We start from the raw sequence: 13,620 nt of genomic DNA on the forward strand, positions 1-13,620 counted from the left end.
AGGGGCCCTTTGAGCCCACAGAGTTAGGGAAGAATCGCTGAGCACAAGCTGCACTTGACAGTTGTGACTCCATTAAACCAGCCACTCTCCTCACGTAAACCCGTGCTATGTTCTTAAACATAGCCAACCCACCTAGGAAAATCATCTAATTCAGGAAAAAGAAGTAAAATCCACAGACCATTGTACATCCTGCTATAATTTGGTGACAGAAGAAGGCATAGAGTGGTCAGCACTTTGGGAAATAAATAGTTACTGTTTACTAAATAATGGTTTTGCTATTATAAGTTATAGTCATTTGAACTTAAACATTACTGAAAAAAAAATGCAAACCTATGTCTGCCCACAGGCACCAACCAGTAGTTGGGAGTTGGCTCCCGAGCCTGCCCAGAGACAGGCTGCACTACGTACGTGCCAAGTGCACAGGGACAGACAGGTGGAGTAAAGGGACCAGGGCTTCATTGGTTGGGTTTGCTCCACACAGTTTTGTGCAAAGGTTACGTTTAAGAGTCCCCAGCAAGTACCATTCCTGGAGCGTGGGCCTCAGACTGGGCTGTATGGGCACAGGAGGATACGAGAGAACTTTAACCTTGGCACCTTCTTCAATTACTTACCCTAAAATAATGCGGTTCTTGGTGCAAAACTGGAATCCAAAGCCTAAACCACAAGGCCTTTCTGGATGGTACTAACAAGACCATAGCATTTGCTGTCAAATTTAATGAGTTCCCCCAAAGCTACACACAAACCTCAGATAAATCTGTAAAACAAAATCTTTTCCTTCTGGGTATAGGTCAGTTTTAGAGTTAATTGACTTCTTCAGACTTTGCCTCTAAGGGATGCCTCAGCTACAAAGCAGAAGAAATGGAGACACATGGCATATATACAAATGCGTTGTCAGAGGACTGTGCTACTCAGAACTTCAAACATGTTGCCCCACAGAAAAGATGAATTTTTTACTTCAAACCCACCCCCTACCCTGAAAAAAAGGTTTGCAATGACATTAAGATCCAGACAGGATACCCAGTTACTTCTGGGCAACTCATCTGACTTGGCTAAGTTTGCTCAATCATATGATCAAACTACATTATCTCCCTTCAGATACATGCAGCAACTTTTCCTCAAGCAGATGTTCTCCTGCATGCATCTGCTAGAAGTCAATGTCTATAGTTCTGAAGAACAATCCAAATGCTTCATCATCTACGCACCAGGAACTTCCCGAACTTCACGTAACATCACAGACCCAGCAAAAATATCCTGCAATCTTCCTGGCACAGGTATGTATTTTTAATATAACATCAGGATTAAAAGTTCTTGGTAAGATTTAGGGCGTACTATTCAGTACTTTTAAAATACATATTATCATCTACAGAAAACCATATTTCTCTAAGAGTAATAGCATACTCTGCCCTCAGAAACCTTCCACCCCCGGGGCTGCAGCTGACTGCTTAGACAGGGCTCTTAGGATGAAAATCCTAGGCCAGGCTCAACCCTAGATGGCACTGCTTATCGCTCATTGGCACGGTCCCTGCCTGGCTACAGGAGCCATGCCAATGAACGTACTCATCATATCACAGATTATACATTCAAAGGTATCCACTGAAACCTCAGGCACCCTGAATGAGAGCAGAGGACCTACAAGGCTGCCATGACCCTCTGCAACCGTCCTGGGCAGAAGGGCAGAGCAGCACCGCCCCTTTCAGGGACATCACCTCATTTACACGTCCCAGTGCTGCCATCACTATCTGCATAAGAGTGTGACCAGAGGACAGCCATCCTTCAAGCCCACCAGATCAGACTATAGAGATCTGCTCCTGAAGAGCAGGTTAATAATCGTGTTTAGACACAAATATCAATGGGAATGCCTTGCTCTACAAAGCCAATGAATAATCCCCCAAACTATTTCCTTAAGTAATTCACTGAAAAAGAATACCACCACACACACACAAAAAAAAAAATCACCAAGCAATCAGAAGCCTATGATATTAGAGATACCCCAAACTGTTCTGTACAGCAGAAGGTGCTGGATCAGATTTTTTAAATATTTTTACTCAAATAGAAGCTAGAATTATCATATCTAAATCACTGACAAAGAATTCAACAAGATTTGATCATGGCTATTTTCAGAATAACCCATGGCTGGCTGGTGCTTTTTAGGTAATAGTTATCTCCATGCTAACCTCTCCCCCTCCCCCCCTTTTTTTTAAACAGTTGTTCACTTTTCTACAGAAGCAAAGGATTTTACGATTTCAGGACAGACTCTAGGGTTCTCATTATTTTCTACAGAAAACTCTGAAGTAGGAACAAATGAACCCTGTCCTGTTGCTGCCCCAAAAGGATCTGACTCCAGCTGACAGCGCAGTGCTCTGCCCTCCGATTTTAACAAAGCCCCTTGTATTTCTGGGTGTTGATCAGCACCGCAATAAACAGCATCTCAGGGCACCGTTTGAGGAGAGAGGGAATTCGTTGTTCCCCCATCACAAGCAAAGATTAAGAAAAGGAACTTATCACTATGCTTTTTATAACCTGCGATGTTGTTAAACTGTCAGCGATTATTATAATTTCAGATAGATTTGATAATAGTTTTGACATAAAAACACGGGTACTTTTTTGGTTTGGGGAGATTTGAAATGACAAATCATCCCACTGTCAGCTCACGGTCTTGCCTATCTACTCTGATTTATTTACTTCTTTCTACTGCCAGAGAGCCAAAAACTGGGGAGCAATACCTGTAAGGGTGACCCGGTAAACCAGAGAGACTGGCATCTTGCTGGAAAGTAAGTCAGGAACACTCTCTTCACCATGTTCTCCACCCATCCTTCCCTCTGCATTTCAACGCTACCCATTATCAAGGGGGTTTTTGTTGCCAGCAAAAAAACTGGTAAGGAAAATGCGTTCCTTACTACTCTGTTTCTAACCCAGGTTTAGCATACCAAGATGTTGACATGGGACTCTGGTTTAAATGCCAAATTTGAGAGAGAATTCAAAGTCTCATTTTGCACAAAGTAATCAGTCCTTTTAAAGATATTGTATCTCCACACATGCTAAAGGTAGGCACCAAATATTAAAACAGTAATCAAATCTGGCAGGGAAATATTATCAAGATTGATAACTGACATGCCATTAAAGAATTAAAGTTTGAGAATGATGGTAAAGTTTTAAGAAGCTGATCTCGGTCTTCTCCATAAGAACATAAAGTGGATCGAGTTAAAGTCCTTTCAGAGTGCAAGGGTGCATTCACAACCAAGTCAATATTCCTGTTCCTCAGAAAAACTAACTAAAAGACAAATTGGCACTACTGAGCTCTGGGGAGAGGTTTAATGATCCAACTTAAGATATCTGGTTGAAGGAGATATTTTGTTTACAGAAAGATCCCAAGGTTTCTTGTTGCCTTTTTTTAAATTTGCAAGGTCTCAAGCCTACATTAAAACATCGTATTATCTCCCTTCATATTTAACATTGGAGTGACTAAGTTAGAATTTACTTAGTACAAAGCAGGCGCTATTTTTTAAACACTGTTTACAAGAAAGGTCATCAGATTTATCTTGGTATATGGTTGCCCAAGTGACCCATACCCTTCCAATACTACTTAGTAACCGATGCCCAAATATAAATGGAAAGTATGAAAGAACGCAGAGTATCTTCTCTACTTGTGTCAGAATCAAGGAATACAGAAGAGTCAGGCGACAAAGGACAAGTTTTCAATTTGACTAGAAGGAGCACAGACAAAAAAGGAGTCTTTTTTAAAACAAAAGAAAGAAAAAAAAATTATGGCACTAGATACACATCACCTTGCAGGAAATCCTGCCAGATAGCATCTGCTATATAAAACTGGGATTTTTCACTGCAGTGACATAATTTGCATAGGTTGTCTTAAAAAAAGAGAATCTTTGAAGAAAAATAATGTTATTCTACTTGGCCCAGTGCACTGTACATTCCAGAGTAAAGAAAAAAAGAAAAAGATTATTATGACAATTTAAAAAAAAAAAAAAAGAGGGTTTTTATACCTACTGCTTTGTATTCCAGTGTAAGAATGCATTCAGTTTGAACTACAAAAGATAAAGAGAAGTTGGGAAACCTGTTTACATTTTTGTCTTTGCACAATCTTGTGCATTAGCAGGCCAGCAATAGTAACGAGGTAGCTCGTCACAAACAGCTCAAGCCTGCCAGCAACGAAAATTAATGGGAAGGCAAGGATTTTCTTTTGATGTTGGAAAGACTCCAGTAAAAACTGGTTTGTACATGGGAACATGGTGTCAGACTAGAAGAGAATCAGCTTGTCTGACTTGTGGTTTTCTTGACAACATTCATCTTCTCTTGGCCTGATAGAGAGCAATTAGTGCTTGTCAGTTGAATCATGTGTTATTAAGATCATTCAGGCATTTTTTAATTATGATTACCTAAACAGACAGCAAAAGAAATTCTCAAGCAACTTTAACAATTCACTTCCTTTTCAGATGCTTCCAAGTCTTTTCTCCTTTAATGTTTTAAGAGTAAGGTGTAATATTTTACCTGCAAAAACCTTAGTACCTTTCCCATTTTAAAAATATGGGGGAAAAAAAAGCACTGTAGCCTAAAATCTATGCACTATCACTTTATCAGATGCTGTCTGAGTAATGATTTTTTTTTTCAGTTAAAAAAGTAGATCAGTCCTCTATAAACCCAGTAAGCTGCTCTATATGCCAAGACTTGTTTTAAAACATCTAAAACAATGCCTAATAGGTTTATAGTGATACAGCATTCCTAATACATACTTCTTTCTTTCACCATCGCAGATTTAGAATCAGGATATGAACAGTGTCAGGAATGACATCATCCTTGGGTGTTGTTTAAAACTCCTCCCCAAATAAAATGGTTCCTTATCACTGACTTGGACAGTTTTTCCCACTGAAAAGAAAGCTAAAAGCAAGACAAGACTAGACATAAAGTTTCTAGTTATTTAAATTCCAGATATCAGAGTAATTGGATTTTATAGACCTTGCACGGATGAGATCAGGATAGCTGTAGTTTTATGTCTGAGCTTAGAATACCACTTTTAGAGCAACACTATTGTTTCTTCCCTTTGGCATTTCTCCCTTCTCTTTATCAGGGGATTTTTCAAGATTCTATATTAACATTTCCTTTTTTCTGCTTGCTGGAAACCTTGGCCCGCAGAACTTGCAGGCTCTTCTTGCTCTGTCATCTGCTCCTGTACAAGGCCAGCACGGCAGCTATCAGGAATTGGGAAATTACAGTCCCATTCAGTGAAAACACCGATATCCTGGGGAGCCTAGGAACCACTCACTCACAGTGCATCAGGGAGCTGTGCATTTACAGTGCAGATGCAAAAGAAGCCCTTTTAAAAGGAATACACATTTCAAAACAAACAGAGTAAATATTTAGCATGCACATTGATTTTAATAGGCATCAAAATCTTGCTCCTAAAATGAATGATATTCAAGTATCTATTACCAATTCCCAGGAGTACACCTAATGAAGGATCCTTGAGGATTTTTCTTTTTGGAAAGATTCTTACCATTTGTTTGCAGCAACAGCAGGAAAACAGAACAGTCATAAGATGACTTTGCCTACTATCAATACCCTATTTAATACCATATTTAAGGGGGTAAAGTCTCATACAGGGAATAGCGAGTATTTTAGGAAAAAAAAACAGACGATAACAGCCAATTTCCTGGAGTGGAACAGATGCAAGTTAATGGCACATTTTCTAATAAACACCTAAAAGCTTATTAAAATGGCAACTGGCAGATGAAAGATGAAGGGACTACTTTGTGCATGCAGATACACAGTAAAGCAAAAAAAGGAATTCTTAGGGTTATTTTAATTTTAATTTGGTTCTCTTATGGCTCTGGTTCTAGTATATTATGTGTCTCATTCTTCCATTGGGGAGAATCTTACAGACTAGTTCCGAAGTACTGTGAAGAAAAAAGGAAATTACTCATTTTTGGCTGAGCCCTGGGCAGAACATTATTTGCAGGTTTATGAACTATTCTGGAGATATAAAAGGCTGAAAAAGGTAATGTTGACCAAAACAGTTAAATTGCTACATATTATTGTGGATTCCTGAGAAAGAAGACCAAGGTGACATCCCAGAGTCTACCATCATCCTAGGAAATAGTTTGCTGTTTGCAGGCCAAGTTTATCAAAAATCAGTATTCTGCTTCCTAAATTAACAATCTGAGTGAATCCTTTTGCTGCAACACCTTATCATTATCCAAAGCAACTACCATCATCAACATCAGACTGGATATATTCAAGGCATAATTAAATAGGTCTGAAAAAAAGTCTTAAAAGTTAGAAGAAACAGGAGTTCTTTTATCTTGGATTCAGCATCCCTTAGTAACAGGCTATTCTAAGGAATCTGATGTTCCCATTTCATTACTCAGTCTGTGCCTACCTTTAATAACTTTTCTTACTCATGGGTGATATAGTATTTTTATACAAGGTTTGTCTTTTGTATAGACTTGAAATATTTATGTTTTAAAAAAAAAGATCATAGGAATTTCTTGCAAGATGTTGCTTTATGGTTTAAATAATTTAAGCCTATGATAAATACAGCTAGAAACACTGCACACATGAAAGTTACAAAATTATTTTTTTATTTAGAAAGAAATTACTCATGGAATCATGCCTTCTACCGAAGTCATCAAAAACATGTATTCAGAATATTTGAGTCATTTAGATCCTTATTTCTAGGCTACCAGTATCCTTATTGCAAGGATACTAGTAGATACGACCAGCAAGTCAATTTAGCTACTATAGGTAGTTTCTGGGTCAGAATGACTTCTAATTTTTGATTTAGATTCTTCTGCTTTCTACAACAGGGCTAAATGACAAACAAACAGGCTACCATTCATTAAATACCAAGCTTGGCAGCCAAACAATTTAAAATACAGATGAGGCTCTTTTTCTTAGTGCTGCCATACCTATTTTGAGCCAAAGTCTCAAGCTTACTGAAATGCTATCTAGTAATAGCAGGCTAGTTTTTAATACAGTGGTGGATTTTGATTACAGGAATAAAATACACACACACACATTTTTTTTTTATTTTTAAAGTAATCACTCCCTTTGGCCACCAGTAAAATGCTCAAGCAAACCAGTTCTTGACGAAACAAATGACATTGCTCAGAATTCTCCATTTGTACAATCTAACAGCTGTGTCTAATGTTACCCCCCTCAGTGGCAAACAGGACTCACCTTCTGTTAACTTAAAACAGCCATACCACATATTTCAACCCCCTGCTCAGGGCCATGCCTACTGCTCAGTAAATTGCCTAATACTTGCTGCCACCCCTCCACTAGATTTTCCCAATCTTTCTTACAGAAATCACCAAAAGGCTGTCAAGTATAAAACAACCATAAATCCTACAGTCTCTAACACTGCTACTCTCCTGTTCATTAGCCACTTTTAGTTAGTTGTTTAGCACATTATTCATTCTTGTTTCTAATACTCCTCCTCCTCCTCCTGCAGATAATCCACTGCTGTTGATATAATCCACAAATACCATCAGTCACATCAGCTGGCACTGCTGCCTTGAATGCTACTGCAAAAACCCTCCAGCATGCCACTTAGATTAGATTACGAGGCGCAGGGGATGACTTAGGGGCAGCCACCTTGCTGCTTGCTGAGTAGAGTAAAACCCGAGCCCCGTTCGAGGTTTCTTACCCGTCTCTTAGGCTCGCTCTCAGGGTATCTGAATACAGACAAACTAGCAGCTCCCCCACTCCCAGAGTATCAACAGAGGTTAAGGCTCGCTTTTGGTTATTTTAAATACACAAGAGATAATCCCTAATTTGACCAAAATTCTGCAAAATCTGTAAACCCATACCCAAGTCAGAATACCTGTCATACAGAGCACTCTAAGAACAATGAAGTTAACTTGATATTACATGCTGGTTTATCTGGAACAAAATAGGGTCTTAAGAGTACAGCTAAATATTTTCATTTATAAGTGATACAATCACCATGAAGCCTCAAGCACTATTTCTATGATTTTCATTAGATTCCTTTTGCAGCAATGTGTTCTTAAAGTGGAAACCAACCCCCAAAAAAGTGAGGTAAGCTGAGATAACGGAAAAAGATAAGAGACATTTTTCTCTTCTTTGCTTACGCACTCCGACCATACATGAACTATTGCACATGCACAGTTCCCTTCCTTAAAACTCTTCTGTACCACAACAGTGAAGAGAACTGCATTTAAGAAAATGTAATTACAAGACCACAAAGAACAAAAAGACTGACTAGAAGGCAAAACTCAAACCTAGTAATGTCTGTATTCCTTGTGGGAATCAAAGGTTTCTGTTTTGTCTCTTAGGTCAGCACAGATATTTGAGCAGAACTGAATGTAAAATAAAAACTTCATTGATAGAGCCATAAATGCCACCACCACACATGGTCCCCTGCATGAACATGCAAAAGCCTCTGATAAGTCCATGTTCATTTAAAAACATAGTAAAATTACTCAAAATTGAGAGCAGCCATTTGTTACATATTTTATTTAAAAATAGTGTTTTGTAAAAGTCCAGACAGATTCTTCTCATTAGTCATTATGTTGCATTAAAAAGCAAAATTATTCTAGGAGTCCTCAAGAATTTTGCTGATTTTAATTTTTTTTTCTCCGAATCTATACTTTATGGGCGCAAACTTCTAAGAAAGTACTGAAATAGATTTGAGGGTTTTTTTCCTTCCTTCCTCTTTGTAGAGGACACAAAGACAATTTGTGTATTGTGTTTGTCTGAAAATGTGAAAGCAAATTTGCAAAAGGTATTCCTGTTCAAATTCACCTGTTAACCAGCTACAGCAAAAGATGTGTGAACACATATAGAAGTACCATCCCAATTTGAAAACTACTGCTTTCCAAATAATTTGCTTACATATATAATTTATTTGCAGTGCCGTCAAGAGCAGCTACAATTCAGGCAGGCACGCATACCTCGCTTCGCAGCCTTCTGGCAAGTATAATTTAGCAGTTTGAAAGGAGTCCTTTAACTAATTTTGAAATGTTAAGCACAACCTCTTGAAATCTAAAGAAAACAGTGAAGCAAAGATAATCAACAGCTGAGAATCATCCAACTAAAGCATCGCCACAAGAAAACTCCACTGCATTTTACAGAAAAACTAGAAATTCAAGCAGTCTAGAACAAATGGATGGTCTTACTCTCTAAAATGAGTGACACTCTAAACATACCCACTAGCTAAAAATACCCTAAGTCTTCTGAAAATACATGCCAAGCGTCTTCACAGTACCCTGCCCTCCACCCGAATCCTTCCCCTCCTCCCACGTTACTGTAAGAATTTAGGCAGCTTTTAGGGGCTGAGAGTCTCACTGACTTCATTAGGATCCACAGATGTTCTTAAGATCTGTTAAAAAAGGAAAATCAAGCGATTAAATATCTGAGTCTGTGTTTTCTGTAATAACAAATGCTTCTACTGAAACCTGAATTAATTCTAAGGATGACTAAAAGCCCTAAAAATTAAGAGCATGAAGCCTGTCACTTTACTGTATTTATATTAAAGACTGAATCACCAAAATTAAAAGATTACCTGAGTTTATGGGAAGAAGCCATTACTTACTCTCACCTAGAAAACATCAACTAACAAAACCAAGACTCCTGCTGTCAAAGAACCACCATCCATTGATTGGAGGCATCATTTTATTCACAAGATATTATCATTTGAAAACATTTATTCCTGCATTACAAAACGCAGAACTTAACTCACTCATCACTTGATAAAACTGTCTAAATCTTTTACAAAAGAGATCTATAACAACAAAACAAACAAACACCTAAGCATGCAGCCAGGTGAGCAGTAAGAACAGGCAAGAAGGGTTAGCAATATTATTCATTAGTATGGGAGAACTCACGAACAGTTGGGCAGACAGGCAACAGTTAGATCAGTTCTGCAATTTATTTTTATAAAGAAAAAAAAAAACCAAACCACAAGGTAGAGGAAGACTGGAAAAAAAAATGTTTCAGGGATTTGCTTCAGAAGCAGCAAAGAGCGAGACCCGAGAAACAGAAAGTTTGGCAGGGAGAACAGGCCAGGTGGCAGAACATGCAATGCAGTAGACACATGGGCATTAAAAGACCTCAGCAGCAAAAACAATTTTCTAGCAGATAGAGGGATGGCAGGAGAAACAACTGTGATTTCCAACCATAGGAATAATAAGTGAAAAATATGCTACTATGCTCTGAACAGGGTGAGCTTAAAATTAATGCACAGTTCCCATGAAAATTACAGATTTTTCAGAAGAACAGATTACTTTTATGTAAACAAGTGGCTAATACAAAAGTCTAAATTGACCTGCATCACCATTACTCATTTCCCTGGGAGGAAACGTTATTTTCCTTACCCAAGGAAGAATAAAAAAAAAAAAAAAAAAAAAGACAAATTATTTTTTTCTTTTCCCTGAGAAAAAAATGGAAAGGCCACCTCTTGTTCTAAGTATTATTAGAAAATAGATAAGCACTAAAGTGAATTACAGTTTGACTGGATAAGCAAAGAACACCTTTAAAAGACTGCTCAGCATCAGAATACTACAAAAAAGTAATGAGAAAGAAATAGCTGATTTCTGCAAAATAGGCAGTTGTTCTCACTAGCACTTTTTCCCCAGTTCCAAGGTATGGTTCAAATCACACAAATTCCCAGATGATTCAATACTTCTTTCAAAAGCGGTTTGCTGTAAGAATCATTCATCTTAATAATTAACACTATTCCTGTATTATGAGAAACACAACAGCAAAATGCTTTGAAATAAGACAGCTGGAAATGGAAATACTGGGTGGGAGCACAGGCCAGATACCTGTTGAACGCGATGCAAAGCTGATTAGCCTTTTTTAGTTTAAAAGCTGATGATGGTATTTCAGCAGCTGTAGCACTGCATGGCATTTGCAGCTATATGCCATTTAGAAACTGCCACATGATTGTGACGGTATCCACAAAGCCTCTCTTCTACTTAATACTAATCGATTTGCAGGCATTAGTACAGCGATAGTGTCCATGTCTGTGCAGTTCAAACACATCATTATACAAGACACAAAAATTTTATGGATCAAAGAAGAGGCAAGCAGAGCCCTCCTTCCCTAAGCTGGCTCTCTGCATTTTATAAACGTCTTTTTGTGGTCAAGTTGAGGGTAAAAGCTCCACCATGTGGGAGAAGCTCAGCACTAGCCCAGGTGAACGCAGTGTTTAGTCGTGGTGGATCCACAAAGCCTCATCTGCGCAGGTACCATGGGACAGCACAACCACCAAGACATCCAAAGCCCCACGAGACCTGGAGAAGGCTCCTGTGGCTCAAAAGCCATAAACACCCCGGGCCAATTATTAATTTAAAGCACATTGTTACTGCGATGTGTACCCACCTATCATTAATACCTGTCAATTATGAAAACGAGGTAGCTCAGAGTACTTCCTACGCTTCTGTTTTGTGAAAGGGTAACTTTTTCCAGGACCATGAATAATACTTGGTGCTGTATGACTGAAAACAGTGAATAATCGCGGGGAAAAAAAAAAAAAAAAGAACTGTTCCATGTTACAGCGATGAGCCAGCCTGCCAAAACAAACATATTATGGCTGCAAAGGAAAGTAATGTGTCTGTAATTTTAAACTCTGTCCACTTTAGTAGTTCAACAAGTTATCATCTCACCCAAACAACCAAAGCAGTAACATACAGCAGGAAAACTGCAACCTGGATGTGTGTGGTGGTGGGGAGCAGCAGACAATGCAAAGTGATACCTGTGAAATTTCATGATAAATCTACTCTCCAAGCTCAATGCAGTTATACTAAACAAGCAGGGTACTATTTCTAAGCAAGTAAAAAATAAAAAAATAAAAAAAATTAATAGGAATACTACCAAGTCTTTTAGTCTCAAAAGTAGTCACAGAATTCATCAGTAAGCCAAAACAAAAAAAAAATATCTTGACTAGGAAAAATATTAGAAATACTATTAGGAAACACTAACAATGTTTCAGGATCGCATTTACACCAATAAAAGGGAAGAAGCATTACGTATTCTTCGGCATCAGAGGAAACAATTTTAAAAGTGTATTTTAGAAGAAAATAATTGGGGAAAATATCTTCATTTCAGAATTTAAACATATTCACAACAAGTTTTTTAAAAAGAAGAGCCTAATCAGCATACTGGGACTAGGGTTTCAGCAGTGACTACTGATTTTGCAGGTGCTTTTTAGTAGCCCCATTTGAACAGCCTCTCTATTTATCTAGTTGATTAAGCACGTGCGAGGAAAAAAGGCAGCGCTGCTGTCAGGGTGTGCATTTAGAACACACTGCCCAGCGCTGCCCACACCCAGACACTCCACAACTGACACAAACCGAAGGCTGAGCATCTTCCACCCTTGCTATTTCAGTATACACGTGGTATCATAAGGTAGGAGTCCAGCATGGTGGGTACCAAAAGTAATGAGACAGCAAAATACAGAATGGTTAATTCCTAAGACAAATCTCCACTCTGCTGGCGACATCTCACACAGATACAGAGGTGCATTTGATCTCTATTTTATTTTTAAAAACACAGATAACAAAGAAGATCTGGTAGACTGCATTCCAAAGGGGACGATACGGAAGAAGGTATGTGTCATCCTTCACCTCACCCTCTGGCCCCTGGTCCAAGCCTGGGAGAAGCGGCAGGTCACCTCGTGCTCTGCAGCCACACCAGAGCCAAGAGGCAGCCCCTGGGGAGCCCCTTCCTTGCGCCCCGTGCCACTGCCATACCAGCTCCCTGGCCAGGGCTGCAAACCAGGGAGCACTCCCAAGCCACAATAGGCAGGTAGAGATCCACTACCCTGCCCGGGATGGGATACGACCCCGAGACCTGCTTGGCCTGATCCAGATGCCGTCACCCGGACGGCACAGGGTGGCCACACGTACAGCTTCTCGCTCCTCCACCACACCCTGGGTTTTCCACGCTGCTAACACGTTGCATGCGGATGATCTGACCCAGCTACTAACAAGCCACATAGAGTCGGTCAAACGTGGTCAAAAGGCTGTCAGCTGAAAAGTCCTGCTCTGCATGTGGAGCTTGTGGAGACACTGAGGTTACCAGGCAGATCAAAACAGGTTCAAAATGCTTGGAGAAGTGTACGAGAGTTTTCAACGCTAACATGACAAGCTGGCTGGGCGCCACGAACAGCAACACTCGCCGGGGAATCGCACGACACTGGAGAGCTCGGGGTGCCGAGGAGAGACGTCCCAGCCACCCACCACAGACAACCACCTCCAGAGCCTCCATCGGCATTCCCCGGCTGCTGGACACCCTGATACGCCGAGCAGCGGCACACCGGCAGCCAGCTTCTCTGTAGCAGTCTCTGGCGAGACACCCATGTACAAAAACACTCCAAACAAGCCCTCCCTTTTAAAATTTCATCCCTAGAGCCTGATCCAGGCTGCTAAGTAGGTTGATTTTCAAGTATTTTCAAGATTAACATCCAGTTGGATATTCAGCAGTCTGGGTGGGAAGGCGGTGGGGGGGGAGGGATAAAATCAGCCTCTGTCATCGCTACCGAGAGCCGACTCTTGTACCCACATAGCCAGTTGGCACTAGCCAACCATATCTCCATTAATCTGAATTTATGCTAATTCTGTCACTCATCATTACCAGTCAGTC

At 39.8% G+C, this 13,620-nt stretch overlaps 1 protein-coding gene across 13 annotated transcripts in view; it reads right to left on the bottom strand.

Annotated features, from left to right (window-relative positions):
* The window catches only part of CUX1 (cut like homeobox 1), a 278,791-nt gene that overhangs the window by 244,134 nt on the left and 21,037 nt on the right, over positions 1-13,620 (bottom strand). The window lies entirely within an intron of this gene.

This window comes from Balearica regulorum, chromosome 19, assembly GCF_011004875.1.
Source record: "Balearica regulorum gibbericeps isolate bBalReg1 chromosome 19, bBalReg1.pri, whole genome shotgun sequence".
Classification (NCBI taxonomy): domain Eukaryota; kingdom Metazoa; phylum Chordata; class Aves; order Gruiformes; family Gruidae; genus Balearica; species Balearica regulorum.